Raw genomic sequence first — 22,200 nt, 5'->3', positions numbered from 1 at the left:
AAATGCTGGAAACGTAGGTTTGCCTTTCCTTAATCTAGCTTCTAAGATAAGTCTTAGGGTCAGTATTGCCTCATGTGTTCCCATATTTCTATGGAATCCAAACTGATCTTCCCCGAGGTCAGCTTCTACCAGTTTTTCCACTCGTCTGTAAAGAATTCGCGTTAGTATTTTGCAGCTGTGACTTATTAAACTGATAGCTCGGTAATGTTCACATTTGTCAATGCCTGCTTTCTTTGGGATTGGAATTATTATATTCTTCTTGGAGGCTGAAGGTATTTCTCCTGTCTCATACATTTTGCTCATCAGATGGTAGAGTTTTGTCAGGATTGGCTCTCCCAAGGCTGTCAGAAGTTCTAATGGAATCTTATCTACTTCCGAGGCCTTGTTTCAACTTAGGTCTTTCAGTGCTTTGTCAAACTCTTCACGCAGTATCATATCTCCCATTTCATCTTCATCTACATCCTCTTCCATTTCTATAACATTGCCCTCAAGTACATCACCCTTGTATAGACCCTCTATATACTCCTCCCACCTTTCTGCTTTCCCTTCTTTGCTTAGAACTGGGTTTCCATCTGAGCTCTTGATATTCATACAAGTGGTTCTCTTATCTCCAAAGGTCTCTTTAATTTTCCTGTAGGCAGTAACTCTCTTACCCCTAGTGAGATAAGCCTCCACATCCTTACATTTGTCCTCTAGCCATGCCTGCTTAGCCAATTTGCACGTCCTGTCAATCTAATTTTTGAGACGTTTGTATTCCTTTTTGCCTGCTTCATTTACTGCATTTTATATTTTCTCCTTTCGTCAATTAAATTCAATATTTCTTCTGTCACCCAAGGATTTCTACTAGCCCTCGTCTTTTTACCTCTTTTTACCTACTTGATCCTCTGCTGCCTTCACTACTCCATCCCTCAAAGCTACCCATTCTTCTCCTACTGTATTTATTTCCCCCATTCTTGTCAATTGTTCCCTTATGCTCTGCCTGAAACTCTATACAACCTCTGGTTTAGTCAGTTTATCCAGGTCCCATCTCCTTAAATTCCCACCTTTTTGCAGTTTCTTCAGTTTTAATCTACAGTTCATAACAAATAGATTGTGGTCAGAGTCCACATCTGCCCCTGGAAATGTCTTACAATTTAAAACCTGGTTCCTAAATCTCTGTCTTACCATTATATAATCTATCTGAAACCTGTCAGTATCTCCAGGCTTCTTCCATGTATACAGCCTTCTTCTATGATTCTTGGACCAAGTGTTAGCTTTGATTAAGTTGTGCTCTGTGCAGAATTCCACCAGGCGGCTTTCTCTTTCATTTCATACCTCCAATCCATATTCACCCACTACGTTTCCTTCTCCTCCTTTTCCTACTATCGAATTCCAGTCACCCATGACTATTAAATTTTCGTCTCCCTTCACTATCTGAATAATTTCTTTTATCTCATCACACATTTCTTCAATTTCTTCGTCATCTGCAGAGCTAGTTGGCATACAGACTTGTACTACTATAGTAGGCGTGGGCTTCGTGTCTATCTTGGCCACAACAATGCGTTCGCTGTGCTGTTTGTAGTAGCTTACCCGCATTCCTATTGTTTTATTCATTATTAAACCTACTTCTGCATTACCCCTTTTTGATTTTGTATTTATAACCCTGTATTCACCTGACCAAAAGTCTTGTTCCTCCTGGCACCGAACTTCACTAATTCCCACTATACCCAACTTTTAATTATCCATTTCCCTTTTTAAATTTTCTAACCTACCTGCCCGATTAAGGGATCTGACATTCCACGCTCCGATCCGTAGAACGCCAGTTTTCTTTCTCCTGTAACGACGTCCTCCTGAGCAGTCCCCGGAATATTTTGCCCAAGAGGACGCCATCATCATTTAACCATACAGTAAAGCTGCATGCCCTCGGGAGAAATTACGGCTGTAGTTTCCCCTTGCTTTCAGCCGTTCGCAGTACCAGTACAGCAAGGCCGTTTTGGTTACTGTTACAAGGCCAGATCAGTCAATCATCCAGACTGCTGCCCCTGCAACTACTGAAAAGGCTGCTGCCCCTCTTCAAGAACCATACGTCTGTCTGGCCTCTCAACAGATACCCCTCCGTTGTGGTTGCACCTACGGTAGGGCTATCTGTATCGCTGAGGCACACAAGTCTCCCCACCAACGGCAAGGTCTATGGTTCTTGGGGGGGGGGGGGGTGTCAATTACCGTAGTGCACGAATTGTCGAACGCATACAGAGCGTTCGACCACACGCCCCACCCTCTACATTTCCTTTTACTGTCATTGGACATGCGTTCCGTAGCAATTTGTTGTTCCGTGGCAATTGCCGGTTTTTCCGTACCTAGTATGAGCTGTTCCTTAACAGTTGTCAAGCAGTGTACAATGTCTCTACATCAGTGCTCCGTAATAAGTGCCACTCTGCTGTTCTAAGATAGATATTCATTTCCAATCCGATGTATTTTATTTTCAATAGACTGTACATTTTGATGAAATATAGGTTATCCCGAGCAAATCTCTGTGTGGATTGTGCACTACTGTGCAGTCTGTTCTACCTTTCGTGTACAAGTTGAATAAGTCTGGTTGAGAAACTTTTAACGGAGCGTAGCATGTAGTCACGGTTTATTCTAAATAAATAAATAAAATAAAAAACGGCTCGTCTAGCTATCGATGACAGCTGGTACTTGACCTGTATGGCCCCAATCCCAACTGGTATATGCTCACTAAATAACTTCACTGACTTTCCTTTCTGAATACTGTTGATGTGCATACATTGATTTATTTCAATGCCTGGAGGCGGCTGAAGTCCTTATTTCTCATAAAATATTTTCTCCAGAAAAATTTCCTATAGTTGCAGATATATACGCGTTATCCGGCGACTTCATTTGAGGTAAGAATTTGAAATTTATTCAGAATGATCTTTCAGGGCCATGACGCAGCACTGCTGACGTCCAAAATTTACCAGTTTAGATTCACAGTGGGTTAATTATTAAAAGGTTATATATGAGTCACAATTTTATTGAGAGGTTAGTCTCATTTTTATTGCGAGATTACGGAATAATAATCTGTTGGGAGGTTACACTAAATGTGAATGTTATATACATAATATTTTTACTGTTGGGAGGTTACACAGTCATCGACAGTCCAATGTCGGTGTTGAAGTACCCAGGCGAGGCGCAAAGCTTTGTGTCGTGCAGTCATCAAGGGTACACGAGTGGGCCTTCGGCTCCGAAAGCCCATATCGACCGTACTTGGTTGAATGTTTCGCACACTGACACTTGCTGATGGCCCAGCATTGAAATCTGCAGCAATTTGAACGGTTCTCTTCAGTCGTCGTTGGTCCCGTTCTTGCAGGAACTTTTTCCGTCCACAGACGTAACTGAGCAATCGCGTGTGAAGATATCGTTGTTTTAATCCCCGGACCGGTTACAGAAATGAATATTTGGAGCGCAGTATTGTAAGGTATAAGTCATGATCTGTGGGAACACCGGAACAGAAGAGAATGGAAGCGATCGAGATGTGGTGCTACGTAAAAAGTAGACAATTAGGTGGACTGATAAAAATTAGGAAGTTCTCTGCAGAAATGTCGAAGAAAGGAACAAGAAATTAAAAAAAAAAGGTTCAAAAGACCCTGAGCACTATGGGACTTAACATCTGAGGCCATAAGTCCCCTAGAACTTAGAACTACTTAAACCTAGCTAACCTAAGGACATCACAAACATCCATGCCCGAGGCAGGATTCGAACCTGCGACCTTAGCGGTCGCACGGTTCCGGACTGAAGCGCCTAGAACCGCTGGGCCACAACGCTCGGCGCCGGTGGTGTTTGCTCCGACGAACATGTCTGACAAAAAAGACACCAAATATCAGTAGAGATGTTTGTAAAGATAATTAGCAATTAATTATGGCACTATATGCACAAATCAAATCTTTAGTCCAAACGTGTAACTTTTTTGTAACCAAATAATGCAACGTGATAAATGCTATCCATAATAATGTTAGCTTGCACTATATTTTACAGATTAATTTCGTCTGTGGAGGATAAAAAAGAACCACTCGATGTTACAAATCATGTTGACTGGAACAGAAATCTCGTTATTCTCTCGGTACTTGGGACTGAGCGTGCAAACTCGGTGGCTCACATTTTCAGTTGTTAATGATATTCGAAAAATCTGATCTCTAAATTTCCTTTCATTGGGTTAAAGAATAATCGTGGACAACAGAAGAAAATCTTTGTAACGAAGTGGTCAAAAAGTACGATTAACTACCTCGATATAGCTAACGAAACGGACTGTCTTCTCAACCAAATGAACATCCTGCATTTGATTAGCTATAACTAACACTGTTAGCTTTCTTGAGTAAGACCAGCAGACTTTCTTTCTGTATTCGAAACATGCATCTTCATTTCCATATGGCACCGGTGCGTACACCGCAACATTTTTCAATAAACAGAGAACAGTAAACACATTTATTTGCATGGAGCAATACAGTTCAGCAAAAACCGAGTTAAATAAGACACTTACTCATTTACTTCTGATTCATCAATATTTCGGGTGGCTAGTGCTTGTTCTCACCGAAAACGAGCAGCTGATGCGCTTCAGCTTTTTAATAAGTCCATAAGTCCCTCTATTTCCTCTTGCGAAGCACAATTCCCGCGAAATTGGTCCTCCTTATCAGTCCTGAAATCTTTCAGCTTGTCCTTCATTATGCTCTCAAAAGCAGCGAACATACTGTATTCGCCACGTTTACATGGGGCTCCCAAACCCGGATTTCGTAAACCGATTTCCCAATACCCAGTTTCGGTGGCCATGTAAACAGTTCAAAACCGATTCCGGAAATCCGCTTCTGGTTGCCGGTTTTCCACTTTCACAATCGATAACGCACCCATGTAAAGGCAACCGGTTTTCAAACGTGCTTGGCCTATCAGGTTTAGGTTTGTTTTTCAAAATTTTCGGTTAATATGGGTGGAGTGGCTTTTTGCACAGTGAAGGATAAATAGAAATATTAGACTGAAGCTGTGTATACGTCGTCTAATTGAAGAGGAGTAGCGATTGTCCTGACTATAAATTAGAAACGGTAACAGCTTTTTTTCCAGCCGCAATGTTTAACCGGGCTAGCAAATCCGCTTCATACTTTAACATGTATACACGACAGCGAAAAACAGTTTTATAAATCCGGTTTTCGTCTTTCGGAAGATGTGTCGCATGCAAAGGAAGCAGAGAAAAACTCGAACTAGCGGCACACTGAAAGCGAATGACTACAGAGGTCGATATAAAACTGCATGATCGATATAGTATGACGATACACAAACAGGTTCGCCGTAGCTACACACAGAGAAGCGTGGATAGAAGCTGAAAGGAGCGCGTGAGAGCCAATTGTTTTCTGCGGGTTTACGAAGGACAGGTGAGACATCTATTATTTACGAGAATCACAAATATCGTCGCATTGCTGTTTGGAGGGTTTTGTGTGGTATTTTGCGTCACTCGTAACACATGAATATGTGAGAATAGCCGGAATCTGATGGGGGTGTTATTCTGTTACAAAAGTTGAAGGGTTGCTACAAACGAAAGCTGTGGCTTCGCGTGATGCTTAATAATTAACTGCTTGTTATTTATCGTGAGTTAACGGAATAGCGTAGAATCGAAGACAATTGATACCGTATTCGGTTGTTTAATCTTTTTCCAGTTTTCTCGCACCTAAGTTATTCCAAAACCTAGTTTCTGAACATGCCGCAGCAAAAAAAAAAAAAAAAAAAAAAAAAACTCTTCTGTACGTCGGACACTACAAAACCAATCAAATTCGATACTCAAGCTTCGTAACATTTTGATCCAACATTTCATCTTTCTTGGTTTTCCCTCCCAATATCTTTGCACGATATCATGCCTCTGACAGTGTAACAGACTTATGTTCAGTTCAATATTTTGATTATTTATGTAATTCAGGTTGTGCCGAACGATATGCTAATATTGCTGGACGACATCCTGGATAGAATGAAACTTGAAAGCCAGCGAGCTTTATCCTTTGAGAAGCTAATTTACTATTCGCACATCACGAATTTTATTCCTTGTGGGGTGTCATGACTGAGATGTCAGGTGTCATGTGATGTGATTTAGCCGTTGACAGGAAATAGAGCAGACAACGTAACAACTGCAACTTTCTGAAATTGAAACTACATATATGGATATTTTTACACTGAATTTCCCGTGCTACGAAAACTTATTTCGAAGCAGCAGTGCGTTAAGACATGTTTGAATCGCGTCGATTTTTTCGAGCTTAATGTTGTGCAGATCGTTGCTATCACGGATGTTCAGTGGTATCTTTTCATAAAACGAGTGTCCAAAGCAACACCATCAAATAGCCTTGTTAACGTGTTCACGAGGTGGTAAAACGACCCAAGTGCATTGTAAATTGTGTGTAGCATTTGATAACGTAGATGCCATAGTTCTTAATCATGTCTAAACTTCCAGTGTAAGAACTGTTAAGAAATGACTTTCGTTTATCTCCATGAAAGGAAAAGTTTACTGCAGCCCTAAACTTAGAGGTATTTGCTCAATACGTACGATAAACCCCCGTGGCAACAAGATTTCTTTGTATACTGTTTTTTTCGAAGAGTCCAGTTGGTCGGCTTTGGACCCATGACGTGACTGTTGTAACGTCATTGTTGCAGAGGTATTAACAATAAATCTTGTTTGAAGAGGGCATTTTTATTTTATGGCCGCCCAGTTATGAATGTCAATATTAGAATATGCTGTGAGTGTGATTAGTGTGTCATTGGTGTGTTGGTAAAGTGTTGTACCTAAGGTCTGTCTCGTACTGGAATTGGTTTGGAGATTTGTAGTGACTTATAGTGCCGATAAGTATTGGCTGCAGATTAGTTTTTGGGCTTGGAATTGTTAGTCTGACGTTGTTAGGTGGAGACTAATTGTTCGCATGTGCTCGTTTCGTCAAGGAAACTAACTAGTGTAGCGTTGCTTGCGCAGTGGCTGACAAGATGTTGACAAGGCTCCAGCTGTCTGATCTTATGACAGCGAAGGGCTAGTGGGGCAAGTGGAATGTTTACGGGAAATTCAAGAAGTTAAACTAAGCTGCTGCGTTTCAGGTCATGGTCTCTCTCTCTCTCTCTCTCTCTCTCTGTGTGTGTGTGTGTGTGTGTGTGTGTGTGTGTGTGTGTGTGTGTGGGGACGATTGCTCTGACTGGCTACAGGTGTTCGTGGAGCCTTTTCATGAAATTTGTTGTATTATTAGTTGCAGTTAACGATGAGTTAAGATTCGTGTGTGTGTGTGTGTGTGTGTGTGTGTGTGTGTGTGTGTGTGTGTGTGTGTGTGTATGTAATGGCTTTTTCTTTTGGTTGTTTTAAGGAGTACTGTGTGTGTGTGTGTGTGTGTGTGTGTGTGTGTGTGTGTGTGTGTGTGTGTGTGGGGACGATTGCTCTGACTGGCTACAGGTGTTCGTGGAGCCTTTTCATGAAATTTGTTGTATTATTAGTTGCAGTTAACGATGAGTTAAGATTCGTGGGTACCTTGGAGACTGTCCCAGCAATTACACTAACGTTAGGTTTTAGATAAGATAAAAGCGTCTTGATTTTTTGATGTTGTGGACTTCGTTCTAGCCATATATGTGGTTTCTTTGGTATTTGGAGCGAGTTTTGGTTATGTGGATTTAGTTTCAGGGATATGTCAAGTGACGATTTCGGTACCAACTTTCGGAGCTAGTGCTGCTTTCGTCGCATCAATGGCTAGTTTTGGGATGTGGGTGAAATGAAATGTAATGGTTTTTCGAATGTTGTCTTACTATGTATTTTGTTGGAATGGTTTGTCCGGGCCCAAAACCACCGGATTCCTGCCGCTGTTTCATTGCTTTAATGTTCTTAGAATTAATTTGATTATCGGTGTCTTTACCCTGTAATGTCATAGTAACCATATTGTATGACGCAGAAATTATGGTGCCCACAACCACATTAGCCGCTTTATTGCATCACTAGTTACTGGTACATGAGAGAATAGCCGGTACCTGATGTGGATGGTGTTCTGCGACGAAAACTAAATTAGGGTCGCTGCGAACGAAAGGAAGTGGCTTTGTGTTAAATTTCCGCCTGTAATGCTTAATTATTAGCTGCTTCTTAGTTACCGCGGGTTTTTGGAACATGAAAGTAAAGGAAAATCATGCCATATTTGGTTGTTAAATTTCAATCTCATGCTCGCTTAGTACAGCTTCCACTGAATTTCTGGCACAATAAGTATTCGAAAAAAGTTTTAAAATGCCACTGCTGCAAAACAAGGACGTAGGACGCAAGTTTACAAAAACGATCAAACGTGACACTACAGCTTATGTATTATAATCACAAATGTCATCTCGGTTTGGTTCAACTAGCCCGAGTCCTGGAGTGATATCATGCTTCTGGTATTAAAATAGGATGCTTACAATGTTTAATCAAATATTTTATGGAATTTAGGTTGCACTGAATGATTTCCCAGTATCGTTGCGCGGTATTCTGGACTGAAACGTGAAAGCCAGCGAGTTTGACCTCGTGAGAAGCTAGCATATTATTCGCGCATAATAATTGATTCTTTCGTATTATGGGTGTGGCACGAATCGTATGATTCGCCGTTGGCAGTAAACGAGCAGGCACTTTTTTTTTCTCATTTTGTTCGCTTTTGTTCGTTGCATCTGCTCGGGGCGGACGTCGTAAGACATCCGTTAAAGTTCGTTGTTGATCCATTAACTATGTTTTTTGTTACAGAGGGCAGCTAACCCTCTGACCGAACACGCTGAGCTACCGTGCCGGCGGCACATTAGTGACTTCAAGTTTTTGAACCTACAACGCCATATATGGACATTTTTCCTAATATTTCCGTGCTACGGAAACATATTTCGAAGCAGCAGTGCGTTTAAGATGTGTTCGAATAGCGTCGATTTTCGTACTGTTGTGCAGGTTGTTACTATCAGCGCTGTGCATTGTTCGTATTTTTGTCATAAGTTTGTTGAAGACGACGCTATCAGTCGCCGCGTTAACATTAGATGAAATGAGAAACGTACAGTGTAAATTTTTATGTGCAGCATTTAACAACGATAGAAATAAATTTTCATAGTTCTTAAATGCTCACGTAAAAAATTACACTATACTTCTGTCTTGGAAATACGGAAGCGTCCGATCCCGCCCGTCTGCTTTGACCCATGACGTCACAAATATGGCGGAAACAAAAACACACACACTTTCCACAAGAAATCTAATGACACTAACGGGACAAGCGCGGAAAATGGGATGTGTTGGGTGGGGGGCAAACTAAATATAAACGAATTTAGACGCCTTGTGAAGCTACAACGTGTAAGTGAAGACAGCCATGCATGAATACCCGCCCACCTCCCCAGGGGTCGTAACCCCTGCAACCCATAGAAGATAAAGATGCTTCAGTAGCTGATTAGTGTTTCTCTTTTTTTAAAAAAATCTCACGGGATAGAACGAACAGATCAGAAAGATAAATATAATAAACTAAAACAGAAATTGGAGGAAACAGATAATTAAAATAAGTAATAAGTGTTTTTAAATTTAAAAAATCTCAAGAGATAGAACGAACAGATCAGAAAAGTAAATAAAATAAGATAACAGAACTGGAGACAGCCACACTCAAACCAAACTCCGCGCCGTCATGACGTCACACACAACACCCTTACGTCACGGGTCAAAGCCAACGCGTGGGATCGGACGCTTCTGTCGACCCTCTGTCGTTTCCTGCCAAAGACGAATCATACGATTCGTGCCACACCCATAATACGAAAGAATAATTTATTACGCGCGAATAATATGCTAGCTTCTCACGAGGTCAAACTCGCTGGTTTTCACACCAGTAATTTCCAATGCACGAACTGTGCGAAACGAGGTTCATTTCTTGTTTTTAGTTTCCTTCAAAGGAGAGGATCGCTGCACTTCTAAGATTTATAGAGGCACTTAATAAATACGTACGAAAAAAAAACTGTAGGATTAGATTTCTTTTAACCACATACTGATGGCTTGAGGTGAATTTCTTAGCCAACCTAATGATACCACTAATTTTTAACGAATTAACCGGATTTCGACACTGCTAGGAGTGTCTTCCTCAGAATTTACATCAAAGAATGGTGTATAACATGGTCACAGAATTGACTAAAAACGTGTGATACAAATTGTAAGTACGGAATTATCGTGAAAGACTGGCAGTACTTAAGTTTACAACCTGCTCCACGCAAGTAACGAGCAGTCCTTAGTGGCTCGCCGTCAGTTTTTTTATCTTAAATATCTTTGTGACTGTCCTTTTGGCATATTTATTATTTTATAAATGACATAAGTACTGCCAGTCTTTCACGATAATTCCGTACTTATAATTTGTATCATGCGTTTTTAGTCATAATTCTGTGACCATGACCATGTTATAGACCATTCTGTGGTGTAAATTCCGAGGAAGACATTGCAAGCAGTGTCGAAACCCGGTTAATTCGTTAAAAATTAGTGACAGAGGGCTGTTTTCTTTTAATTATAACTGTTCACGGTCTCTGAACGCGCAGCCATGTACAAAATCTTTGTTCAGATATGAAGATAGTAACCATGCTTAGGAAGCTGGTGACACAATAAAGATTTACAAGCGATCTTGGCTGGGAAGTCCACCTTAGCTGTGTACTGACTCCTTGAGCAGCCTACAAGCTATCGACCAGTGCTAACCTCGTCATCCTTCGGTAGCGACCATCCAGGAGTCCATCCGTGCACTGGAACGGTCCAGTCGTTCAGTGGTATTTGTCTGGACCCCAGGTCACGTCGGAATCCCAGGCAGCGAACTTGCAAATAGGCTGGCCAAACAGGCTACGCGGAAACCGCTTATAGAGATAGGCTTTTCTGCAACTGACGTGCGTTCAGCACTACGCTGCAAGGTTATGCAGCTTTGGGAGACGAAAGGGCATAACCATAGTACACACACACACAAACTGCGTGCCATTAAGGGGACTACGAATGTGTGGGCTTCTGGCAGGGACTCTGTGGTTCAGTCTGCTCCGCATTGGACACGCTGGAGTGACACATGGCTACCTCCTGCACCGTGACGACCTACATCTACATACATACTCCGCAATCCACCATACGGTGCGTGGCGGAGGGTACCTCGTACAACTAGTATCTTCTCTCCCTGTTCCACTCCCAAACAGAACGGTGGAAAAATGACTGCCGATATGCCTCTGTACGAGCCCCAATCTCTCTTATCTTTGTCTTTCCGCGAAATATGTTGGCGGCAGTAAAATTGTACAGCAGTCAGCCTCAAATGCTGGTTCTCTACATTTCCTCAGTAGCGATTCACGAAAGTTCGCCTACTTTCATCCAGAGACTCCCACCAGAGTTCCTGAAGCATTTCCGTAACACTCGCGTGATGATCAAACCTGCCAGTAACAAATCTAGCAGCTCGCCTCTGAATTGCTTCTATGTCCTCCCTCAATCCGACGTGGCAGGGATCCCAAAAGCTCGAACAGTACTCAAAAATAGGTCGTATTAGTGTTTTATAAGCGGTCTCCTTTACTGCCGAACCATATCTTCCCAAAATTCTACCAATGAACCGAAGACGACTATCCGCCTTCCCCAGAACTGCCATTACATGCTTGTCTCACTTCATATCGCTCTGCAATGTTACGCCCAAATATTTAATCGACGTGACTGGGTCAATCGCTTCACTACTAATGGAGTATTCAAACATTATGGTATTCTTTTTCCTATTCATCTACATTAATTTACATTTATCTATATTTAGAGTTAGCTGCCATTCTTTACACCAATCACAAATCCTGTCCAAGTCATCTTGTATCCTCCGACAGTCACTCAATGACACCTTCCCGTACACCACAGCATCATCAGCAAACAGCCGCACATTGCTATCCACCCTATCCAAAACATTTATGTATATAGAAAACAGCGGACCTACCACACTTCCCTGGGGACTCCAGATTATACCCTCACCTCCGATGAACACTCACCATCGAGGACAACGTACTGGATTCTATTACCTAAGAAGTCTGTCACACACACACTTGGGAACCAATCCCATATGCACGTACCTTAGTTACGAGTCTGCAGTGGGGCACGGAGTTAAACGCTTTCCGGAAGTCAAGGAATACAGCACCCGCCTGTTACTCTTCATCCACGGTTCGCAAGATGTCATGTGAAAAAAGGGCGAGTTGCGTTTCGCAGGAGCGATGCTTTCTAAAACCGTGCTGATGCATGGACAGCAACTTCTGTCTCAAGGAAATTCATTAAATTCGAACTGAGAATACGTCAGAGAATCCTGCAACAAACGGATGTTAAGGATATTGGTCTGTAATTTTGAGGATCCGTCCTTCTACCCTTCTTATATACAGGCGTCACCTGCGTCTTTTTCCAGTCGCTCGGGACTTTACGTTGGGCACGAGATTAGCGATAAATGCAAGCTAAGTAAGGAGCCAACGCAGTAGAGTACTCTGTAAAACCGAACTGGAATCTCATCAGGACCTGGCGATTTATTTATTTTCAACCCATTCAGCTGATTCACAACCCCAGGGATGTGTATCACGATGTCCTCCATACGGGAATCTGTAAGAGACTCAAACGGCGGTATGTTTGTACGATCCTCCTGCGTGAGAGATTTCTCAAATGCTAAATTTAAAATCAGTTTGGATTCCGTAGAAATACTGGAACACGTGAGGCAATACTGACCTTACGACTTATGTTAGAAGAAAGATTAAGGAAAGGCAAACCTACGTTTCTAGCATTTGTAGACTTAGAGAAAGCTTTTGACAATGTTGACTGGAATACTCTCTTTCAAATTCTGAAGGTGGCAGGGGTAAAATACAGGGAGCGAAAAGCTATTTACAATTTGTACAGAAACCAGATGGCAGTTATGAGTCGAGGGACATGAAAGGGGAGCAGTTGTTGGGATTGGAGTAAGACAGGGTTGTAGCCTCTCCCCGATGTTATTCAATCTGTATATTGAGCAAGCAGTAAAGGAAACAAAAGAAAAATTCGGAGTAGGTATTAAAATCCACGGAGAAGAAATAAAAAACTTGTAATTCTGTCAGAGACAGCAAAGGACTTGGAAGAGCAGTTGAACGGAATGAAGTGTCTTGAAAGGAGGATATAAGATGAACATCAACAAAAGCAAAACGAGGATAATGGAATGTAATAGAATTAAGTTGGGTGATGCTGAGGGAATTAGATTAGTAAATGATACTTAAAGTAGTAAAGGAGTTTTGCTATTTGGGGAGCAAAATAACTGATGATGGTCGAAGTAGAGAGGATATAAAATGTAGACTGGCAATGGCAAGGAAAGCGTTTCTGAAGAAGAGAAATTTGTTAACATCGAGTATAGATTTAAGTGTCAAGAAGTCATTTCTGAAAGTATTTGTATGGAGTGAAGCCATGTATGGAAGTGAAACATGGACGGTAAATAGTTTGGACAAGAAGAGAATAGAAGCTTTCGAAATGTGGTGCTACAGAAGAATGCTGAAGATTAGATGGGTAGATCACATAACTAATGAGGAAGTATTGAATATGGTTGGGGAGAAGAGAAGTTTGTGGCACAACTTGACCAGAAGAAGGGATCGGTTGGTAGGACATGTTCTGAGGCATCAAGGGATCAGCAATTTAGTATTGGAGGGCAGCGTGGAGGGTAAAAATCGTAGGGGGAGACCTAGAGATGAATACACTAAGCAGATTCAGAAGGATGTAGGTTGCAGTAGGTACTGGGAGATGAAGCAGCTTGCACAGGATAGAGTAGCATGGAGAGCTGCATCAAACCAGTCTCAGGACTGAAAACAACAAAAATTTTAAAATTTCCGCTTTCGTTTTGCTGTCTTCCGTTGCCAGGCCAGACTGATCAGTGAGTGACTGGACGGAAGCCTTGAACCTGCCTCAGCGTCGGTGCGGTGCCCGGCTGACAGTGGCCCGTAACTTGGTGAGCTGTCCTCCTATGGCTGCCCCGCGACGGACTCTCCAGTTAGCGCACTCGTTGCCATTAATTTTAGCTGACAACTCCTCATCGGCTAACTTAGTTCTACGTTTTGTACGTGACGGTGGGTTTTATCATTCTGTATAAGTTGTGGCATGTCCTTTGTCCCTTTGTGTTCTCTACTCAAATGATTTTAGGCTGGATGTTTTAATGTGTCGCAGAGCGGCTGGCTTTTCCTTTTATTCTCGTGGCCGGCCAGCCACGGCCATCTGCTCTCTTTATCCCTTCTACCTGTTCCTTGATTCTTATATGGTTTCCCTGTTTTGTCCATAGTAGTGTTGGGTGTCCTGTCGTTATTCTGGTTCTTGCCTTCTCTTGGTATTGTGCTGTAAGTCTCCTTTCTTTCCCTTGTGTAATTATTTTGCTGGGAACAAGGGTCCGATGAGCTCAGTTTGGTCCCTCCCCCGCACCCACCTTTAAACCACCCACCTTTAAACCAACCACCTTAGCTCACGCAATTGTTACAGATCACCTTGTAATGTCCCCACAGCAGATACCCCCTACCACGCACCAATTAATCATTTTCAATCAAACCATCCACATTCATTCACTTTGGAAAAGTTATCTGATCTGATTTTCTCGTAATATATGCGGCGACAGCTAGTCGACGCCAAAGTATTTTCAAGTGCATTTATTCTTCGAAATAAGAGAAACATACATGCATTCTCCATGGCTGTTAGAGTGGTAACTAGGACAGCTTCTGGAGTATCTGTTGAGGGATCGAAGTGTTTCTGAGAGATACATATTCTGCTTTTTTCTCGCTAAAGCGAGCCAATTAACATTTGTGTAGCTAGCGGTTTGTTTTGAAGAGAAAGATTGTAAAAGGAAAATAATTAAGGCGTGGAATCACCGGAGATCTGGACATGTAATGGAGATGGACTTAATAAGATTTCATCCATAAATAAGGTTTGTGACTTTTTTGTTCTGGAGTGAATGAACGAATGAGTTTTTTCTGAATCATTTGTTGATCACGTTGGCCCTGTAATTAGTGGGGAAGGTTCAGCTTTGTCGAAGAGAGCCTGCAATCACTGAGTCTGTGTAAAATCGTCCAAAAAGGCTCGTACACATCTGGAATTCGCAATCTTTCGTAAAAGGAACAAATTGTCCAAACGATTGATTCTCCCGACTGACTGCAGTGTTTAACAATAATAATAAATGTAAAGATCTCTTACAGCAAGCCAGCCGCTGATTACCAAGACGAAGGACTCCACCAAAGATTCTATTTGGCTGATTTATTTACCACTATACACGTAATGAAATCTTATATTAAAAACTATACATAGATAAAGGGGGAGAGAGAGAGAGAGAGAGAGAGAGAGAGAGATAATACTAATAATTATCACAGATCAGCCAAGAACTGGGAGGGCCTTACTTTGCTGTATAGACTTGTGTGTAGATGAATGGATCTTAGACAAGATACGTCTATACAGACAAGACATTACACAGAGATAGCGGCTAGTGCATTGATAATCTATTCTTAGATTAGAGACGGCAACTTATTATCCGAACATTTAAAAATGTTAAAACCTCTTACCACTGAAGAAGAGTAAACTAATAAACACACAGGTTTTACGAAATCCTGGCGCCGACCGAAACTGGCAGTATTCGGACTGTTCGTAACGGCTATCGCAGCGTCATTGTTGCAGGCGTATTCGAAACAGGTCTCGTTTGAAGAGGGCGTTCTGTAGTACGTTGTGGCTCTAGTTGTGAATATTGACGTTCGAATATGCAGTTTAGCGTCTGTTTCGTGTTGGAATTCTGTTTCAGGGCGTTTGTTGGTGAGCTACTGTAGTGTCGGTACGTATCGGCTACAGATTTCTCTGCTTTAGAGCTGTTGGATCGGCGTGTGGTTAGAGGTCGGAGATCTTTTATACGTCCTTGTTGAGTCAAGAGAATTCACTACTATGCCGTTGCATGCGCGATGGGTGACGATATGGCAACCAGGCTAACCCTCCAGTTCTATGGTCTGGAGCAAAATATGGCAAGTGCCACGTCCAGTCACTGAGACTCGGAGCAGGGACGAATACACTGCTATGTCAATGTTTGCCGATATGTAAACATTACACCATGTATTTTTCAGCGTTTGATCTCTGATATCGTTTCACGTGTAGCGGAAGCGAAGCTGTCACCAGTACAATCAAGTACGATCATAATGATATGTTTTATGCCGTATTACACGCAGATAGATGCGGGACAACAGCTTTACCGCCGCATTAAACTTGGACAGCATTGGCCATCCAGCGGTCAAAATAACGTGCAATGATGTGAGCAGTTGGTTCAGACGTAGGGAGGCGAGTGAGCAAACAATATAGCTTTGAATGTAATTTAATTTTTAAAGAGGATGAAATAATATTCAGCAAAACACTTTAGCTTCTAAGATGACCGGAAGGAAAGGACAAAGTGATGCAGATTTCTAACTTAAACACGTGGTAACTTTCTGAGCGAGCTGTGTGTGATGCAAAAGCATACTGCAGGGATTCACGGTACTGTTGAACATTGAAGCTACTGAAGATATTAACTATTCGTCTGATAGTCTCGTAGCTCTTGCTTATCAGAGTCCAACAAATACATTACAGTTCTGGAAGTGTCATCTGCGACGTTGACAACGAGCCGCTCAGTAGAATCCCCTAGCCAACCAGGCGCCGCATTTTCTTTTTGGCGACGAGTCGTTCTGTACCCCTCCAGCGTTCGGCAGTGGCACGTGAAAAAGCTGCGTGCCTTAGTTACAGGACGTCTGAAAGCTCAGGTTGTTACTTCTCGGACAAAATCACTTAACTCGGCGCCAGATCAGTTCTTTTGGGTTCATATTGTAATTGTACCGTGGAAAATGTAAAAATGCAGCATTTGTATGGTTTGCTCGATGCTGTGAAACATGATTTTCGTGTTTCTATGTCACTTGTCGACATGTTATAAAACGGTGGACAGTCCAAATAAAGTGTTTGGTTTTCATTTTTGCCTTAAAATTTTCTTAATTTAAGCAATTTCTACTGGTAGGCCATCATAAAATACGGTAATTAATCAATATTTGAAGTGAAAACAGTAATTTCGCGTGCAGTGCGTAATTAGGAACAAGATCTGCATTATTCATAATATAACGATGAATTTTACAATTAAGAGATGTAGCTATTTCAGAGTGAATGAGAAAAAAATGACCCTAATGAGAGCTGAACCAGCGAACCTTAAAATGCCCAACTTAGGTCCCCAATGAGAGCTGAACCAGCGAACCTTAAAATGCCCATCTTAGGTGTGTGTGTGTGTGTGTGTGTGTGTGTGTGTGTGTGTGTGTGTGTGTGTGTGTGTGAGAGATTCACCAGATAAATTTGGCTGATATGTGAGGGTTTTTCTCTTTGTTGTGTGAAGTTCCTTGTATGCACGATTGTTTTTATTGGGTGTAGGTGGTCATAGTGGAACCTTCGTATGAAATTTGTTTCATTATTGGGTGCAGTTAGTAACGATCAGGTAAGTTTCTTGGTGCGGTAGAGATAGTTCTAGCTATTTAAGACAAGTTACATTTTCTATAACAGATTGGAGCGTCATGGCTTTCTGATGTTGCGGACTATGTTCTAACGATATAGATAGTTCGTATTCTACTTCTTGGAGCGAATTATGGCAGTGGACGTGGTTTGAGGGATATATCAACTGCAGATGTAAATACTTTCGGAGCCAGTTCTGCTGTGGTGCCATTCTTTCGAGCTATATAGGTCTGCTGAAATATTCAGTAGCAGTCTCGTGTAATGGTAGTTTATTGGATTTTCGAGTGTTACGTACTAGGATGTACTTTACATTAGAAATGTTTTCCTCCACGTTCAAAACAACTGAAATCCCGCGGTTCGGCTATTGTCAGGTTCTTATACTAATTATTTTGGTTGTATTTCGTATAATGGCTTGCTTTTGCCTGTCGGTGTCTTCAATGTGCAACGTCCTAATAACCATCCTGCGTAAGGCCGAAGTTGTTGCGTCCACAACTTCAAAGTCATTGCGGGTCAGAGCCATAGAGTAAATATCTCTGGAGTAAGCATTCACATGCGCAGAACAGATTTTGTGTTGTCAACATACGTTGCCGGCCTGGTCACGTGATCTCGGGACGTCGTGTTTGTCCGTATAGCGCCCTGTATATTTAGAATGTCACTACATCCCTAGTACAGACGGATTCTTTTCGTACTTGTCGTGGATTATTTATAAATGTTGCGCAGACATTTTAACGGTATCCATTTGATACCGGGAATAAACCAGCTACGTAACTTTCAAGGGCAAGTGATATTACATCCTGCTTCTTTGCGATAGGTGTCACCGGTCAGATACACTCGATTTTTGGTAGTTTTCGGTATGATACAGCACTTTATAGTATTACAGAGCCTGACGTACATTTTTGCTGTGATAGTCTTAAAAAATGACTTGACAGTACGCTAGTACTTTCGCAAGTGTCTGAAAAACACCGAATTTGCCACACATTAGCGATTATATCCTTGCTAATTCGTCCTTTTTTCTTCTATTTCTGCGTATTTTTCTCGTTTTCGCACACTTTTTCTTACTGGTGGCACTTTGAAGTATTTATTTAACGCATTTTACGTACTTGCTCCCAGTTCATTAAATAAAGAGTAGACTGAATAATCTATATACATAATCGACAAGTCACTGATAAATGCATGAAGGATAGTATTTGCTGCAACAACTATTCCCTTTCCTGTTCCACTAGCAAATTTACGAGAGGAAGCGAGTGTTTAAGCTTTTGTACGAGCCGTAATATCTATCATATAGTCATAAAATCGTAGAAAAATAGGTCTACAGAATCAAGCCTTAATTATAATGCGTCTCCAAATTTTTAAACATATACAGTGTCTTTTACTAGTATGATAACTATAATTAGAGCTACATGGTATGTACCCATGAAAAGTTACTATCCCTCCATTCACATATTTTTCTTCGCATCCGTAGCAACAACAGTAATTCACCATCGCTATTACACTATCAACAAACGGTGAAACACAACAAAAACCCTTGATAAACTCCTGGAAATTGAAATAAGAACACCGTGAATTCATTGTCCCAGGAAGGGGAAACTTTATTGACACATTCCTGGGGTCAGATACATCACATGATCACATTGACAGAACCACAGGCACATACACAGGCAACAGAGCATGCACAATGTCGGCACAAGTACAGTGTATATCCACCTTTGGCAGCAATGCAGGCTGCTATTCTCCCATGGAGACGATCGTACAGATGCTGGATGTAGTCCTGTGGAACGGCTTGCCATGCCATTTCCACCTGGCGCCTCAGTTGGACCAGCGTTCGTGCTGGACGTGCAGACCGCGTGAGACGACGCTTCATCCAGTCCCAAACATGCTCAATGGGGGACAGATCCGGAGATCTTGCTGGCCAGGGTAGTTGACTTACACCTTCTAGAGCACGTTGGGTGGCACGGGATACATGCGGACGTGCGTTGTCCTGTTGGAACAGCAAGTTCCCTTGCCGGTCTAGGAATGGTAGAACGATGGGTTCGATGACGGTTTGGATGTACCGTGCACTATTCAGTGTCCCCTCGACGATCACCAGTAGTGTACGGCCAGTGTAGGAGATCGCTCCCTACACCATGATGCCGGGTGTTGGCCCTGTGTGCCTCGGTCGTATGCAGTCCTGATTGTGGCGCTCACCTGCACGGCGCCAAACACGCATACGACCATCATTGGCACCAAGGCAGAAGCGACTCTCATCGCTGAAGACGACACGTCTCCATTCGTCCCTCCATTCACGCCTGTCGCGACACCACTGGAGGCGGGCTGCACGATGTTGGGGCGTGAGCGGAAGACGGCCTAACGGTGTGCGGGACCGTAGCCCAGCTTCATGGAGACGGTTGCGAATGGTCCTCGCCGATACCCCAGGAGCAACAGTGTCCCTAATTTGGTGGGAAGTGGCGGTGCGGTCCCCTACGGCACTGCGTAGGATCCTACGGTCTTGGCGTGCATCCGTGCGTCGCTGCGGTCCGGTCCCAGGTCGACGGGCACGTGCACCTTCCGCCGACCACTGGCGACAACATCGATGTACTGTGGAGACCTCACGCCCCACGTGTTGAGCAATTCGGCGGTACGTCCACCCGGCCTCCCGCATGCCCACTATACGCCCTCGCTCAAAGTCCGTCAACTACACATACGGTTCACGTCCACGCTGTCGCGGCATGCTACCAGTGTTAAAGACTGCGATGGAGCTCCGTATGCCACGGCAAACTGGCTGACACTGACGGCGGCGGTGCACAAATGCTGTGCAGCTAGCGCCATTCGACGGCCAACACCGCGGTTCCTGGTGTGTCCGCTGTGCCGTGCGTGTGATCATTGCTTGTACAGCCCTCTCGCAGTGTCCGGAGCAAGTATGGTGGGTCTGACACACCGGTGTCAATGTGTTCTTTTTTCCATTTCCAGGAGTGTATTATAAACTACGAACGCTGCAGAAAGCACACACGCACAGCGAAGTCCCGAAAGCACGCGACTAGACTTGGCCACTGTTTCTATGTTTCGATACAGTGTATCGATACCTCGAACTGTTCCCGTGTTTCGGAACGGCTATGGTTCACTGTTTCGAAACAGTGGTGTTTCATTCCGCCCCTGTCTCGGATCTCGAGCCAAACGCAGAAACTGTATCGTTCTTTCAAAATAAGGCTGTTTCAGTCCACCTGTGCTTGGAACGGACTAATTGTATCGAAACACTGATGTTTCATTCCGCCCTGTGCCGGACGAGATTCGGGCTCGACACAGGTACTAAAACACAGCATAACACTTCATGAAACACTTTCAAGAGTGTCGAAATCTTTTGACAAGCAATAGCATGAAGCTTAAGATATCCGAAAATAAAGCTTAGTTTCTAGCTGACTGTCCTATTCCGAAATGGCGTAACATCTGCTTTATAAACACTAACCAAACAATAAAACAACGCATACTATTCACATTCAAAATAATAAATGTGAAAATCATTCAGTTAAATTACACTTTTTTTATAACATACGCTTCTCTGTTCATGTACAGTAATCATATTAAGAAACGCAAGTAAGACTACAACATTTTAAATAAAAAAAGGCGTAGAGTGACAGTTATTAGACATGTACATAAATTTGATGTAGGTATAATTGCAATCAATCTGTTTGACATATCACTGATAGTGTAATGGTGAACGGGAAGCATCGTAAATTTGTAGTTACGGTTCGAAACACCTTGAAACACAAAATTTTTTCTGTTATATTTTGTCATTTATTCGAATTATTTGGCGTTATTTGTGAGTCTATAGTCACTGTGTCTATTATCCACAATGATTCCCATTGTGTGCATGGAAATTAGCAGGATGGGTATATTACCCATACTAATGGAATGTGGGAATCCCAGTAGCATGTCTGTTGTTTCAGCAGTTTGCTCCCACCTCCAGTTCCGTTCGTGGTGGTTCTTCTGTCTTCAGCTAAGGTTTTCCTCAGCCAATTGAAAAGTATGAAAGTCACATGACACAAAAGCAGCGCATTTGCTGCAGGAAATACGAAACTGCCAAGATGCCTAAGTGATAGTTTCATACTTTCTGCGTTATGATTAGCGCTCTCGCACATCATTTGTGTTTATATGGACATACTTATACAGTAGACATTCAAGATGATAAAATGTGTAGGTTTATTAGATTACAAAACACACTGTTTCACTGTTTCGAAACACCGTATCGAAACATTACATTGTACTTCGACCATAAATATAATAGACTGGCCCTGACGTCATTTTCGTGGCTCCAACATCTCTGGGCTGAAGTCACTTGAATGTTGGCAAAACATGGTTGTTTCGTGTTGCGCTTATGGCTGTACTCGGCGTTTTGTCGGGGAAATGGCATTACATTTCACGTGTAAGTGTTTCTATGATAGTGCAGATGCGTTTATTGAAATCTGTTGAAGTGACTTTTATATGTTTTTTACACTTGAAATAGAGTATCACGTAAATTAAAGTGTTGAAAGTGATGCCTGTAAAGTCAGGCTCATATTTCATTTTGGAAAGTATCTGTGATAATTCGGTTGCAGAAGTAAGTATAATCGTTTCTCGTTCCTACTCATAGGTTCACTAAGGATGAAAACCAAAGGCAGCTTTGGATACAGGCCCTGAAACGGAAAAACTTTAAGCCATCTGCACATACGCGCCTTTGCTCGAAGCACTTCGCGGAGAAGTGTTTCATAGGTTAGTTATTATTTACAGAGTAT

At 42.4% G+C, this 22,200-nt stretch overlaps 1 protein-coding gene across 1 annotated transcript in view; it reads left to right on the top strand.

Moving 5' to 3' along the window:
- Positions 1-5,329: 5,329 nt before the first annotated feature.
- The window catches only part of LOC126106254 (ankyrin repeat domain-containing protein 2-like), a 76,594-nt gene continuing 59,723 nt past the window's right edge, over positions 5,330-22,200 (top strand). The window contains exon 1 of the mRNA XM_049912479.1: positions 5,330-5,393. The gene's annotated coding sequence lies outside the window, so the exon portion shown is untranslated. The remainder of the gene's footprint in view (positions 5,394-22,200) is intronic.

Source organism: Schistocerca cancellata, chromosome 10, assembly GCF_023864275.1.
Source record: "Schistocerca cancellata isolate TAMUIC-IGC-003103 chromosome 10, iqSchCanc2.1, whole genome shotgun sequence".
Taxonomy (NCBI): domain Eukaryota; kingdom Metazoa; phylum Arthropoda; class Insecta; order Orthoptera; family Acrididae; genus Schistocerca; species Schistocerca cancellata.
This window is presented reverse-complemented; position numbering and strand designations above follow the sequence as displayed.